The following is a 1,880-nucleotide window of genomic DNA, read 5'->3' as shown; positions in this document are numbered from 1 at the left end:
AGCAATAATTTCCCGTCCATTAGAAACCGTTTAACAATGACTGTGCTCCATTTAATCACCAACAATACAGTAAATGGGCATCGCACTACACACTACTTCACAACCTTTCCGACTAACAAAGACAGCTGTTCTGCAACTTTTTGTCACAACATTTCTCCTATCTTGTTCTTCCATGGCGAAGTCCCTTTAGATTTTAACGTAAGCCTAAAGCCATGACTCATTACAGCTTTAATTACAAACCATCATAATACTTTCGAAACTAAGAGCTACTTAACAATATATAGAAATTAATACAAAAACACTGTTTACAGCTATTCAGTTAAAACACAGTTACATATTATTGTTTGTGTACTTCGCAAGTTGGTGGCAGCACCCTAGCGGCAATCTCCCATACTTTACGCTGCTGCCGTTAGATGGCATATGCGCCCTCAGTGCTATATCACCTCCCTGCTTGCTTTATACAAGTTTTTACAACTGCCCTGCTACTGATCGTATTTTTTAAGTTATGACAGAGAATAACGAAGCAGCTTCTACGAAATAAAATGGAACAATTCCTAGATTGTGTGACGTGCTTGTGTCGTTTCAAATCCTAGGGCCTTGCAGGCAGACAACACCTTGACACTGGCCCAATTCCGCTTGCCTAGCAGCAGCTGCAAATGCACCAGTGTAGCCTGCCCGCAGGTGCCTATCTAGTAACCAATTGTCTCTCTACAGGTACGTTTCTTAAAGTTCTAAACGAAGGCAGGCGACTGGCACCGAGGGTGACGTTGAACTGGGAGGTCATAGAGGGACCCTCTGCTGTTTTATTCATGCACGTATCCATGGAACTTAGTAGATTAAATGAATTTTCACATTAGAGTCTATAATTGCTTTTTCTTATTAAATGAATTTTCATATCAGAATGTATAATCGTTTTATATATATAAAACTAACTGACATTCATTCAGGGAAATTCGGTTCATGATCTTGACACACAATGGCAATGAAACACATGACTCAACCTTTAAGTTCTGAAATTTCAGTTACGAAGGAATTTATATATATATATATTTAGTAGTATTTTTTTTTCAGCTGTTGCGAAATCTTGCTGTTTCTGCCTGTACTTCATTTTGCACAGAAGCACTCCGTCTTCAGGCCACAAGTGGCCCATCGGGGACATCCGACCGGTGTGTCATCCTCAGTTGAGGATGCAGATAGGGGGGCGTGTGGTCAGCACACAGCTCTCCCGGTCGTTACGATGGTTTTCTTTGACTGAAGCCGCTACTGTTCGGTCGAGTAGCTCCTCAATTGACATCACGAGGCTGAGTCCACCCCGAAGAATGGCAACAGCTCATGGCGGCTTGATGGTCACCCATCCAAGTGCCGGCCACGCCCGACAGCGCTTAACTTCGGTGATCTCACGGGAACCGGTGTATCCACTGCGGCACGGCCGTTGCCTTCATTTTGCAGGTGAGATTCATAATACGCGATTGTTTTGTTTCGCTTGCTCAATGTAGATTCTGTCAGTTTCTTTATAGGCCATATTCAGTGCAGAAATTTTCGTGTGTATCAGGTTACATTCTTATACAGGTCGACATTATAGTTCGTTTTTTTTTAATACAGTTACTTTTTGTTTTTTCCAAACAGTTCGCACTGACCAAGTCTACTGAGTGTGAAATTACTGATTTGCTTATTTACTTGCTTATGCCAATGTCCTTGCCGCAGTGGTAACACTGGTTCCCGCCCCATCATCGAAGTTAAGCGCTGTCGGGCTGGACTAGCACTTGGATTGGTGACCATCCGGTCTGCCGAGCGCTGTTGGCAAGCGGGGTGCACTCAGCCCTTGTGAGGCAAACTGAGGAGCTACTTGACTGAGAAGTAGCGGCTCTGATGTCATAAAC

The 1,880-nt window shown here is 43.4% G+C and overlaps 1 pseudogene; it reads right to left on the bottom strand.

Moving 5' to 3' along the window:
• Window positions 1–1,320: 1,320 nt before the first annotated feature.
• LOC124607673 lies at window positions 1,321–1,437 on the bottom strand (annotated as a pseudogene).
• Between the last annotated feature and the right edge of the window lie 443 nt (window positions 1,438–1,880).

Source organism: Schistocerca americana, chromosome 3, assembly GCF_021461395.2.
Source record: "Schistocerca americana isolate TAMUIC-IGC-003095 chromosome 3, iqSchAmer2.1, whole genome shotgun sequence".
In the NCBI taxonomy this organism is placed as follows: Eukaryota; Metazoa; Arthropoda; class Insecta; order Orthoptera; family Acrididae; genus Schistocerca; species Schistocerca americana.
The sequence above is the reverse complement of the archived record's forward strand: the minus strand, read 5'-3'. Positions and strand labels throughout refer to the sequence as shown.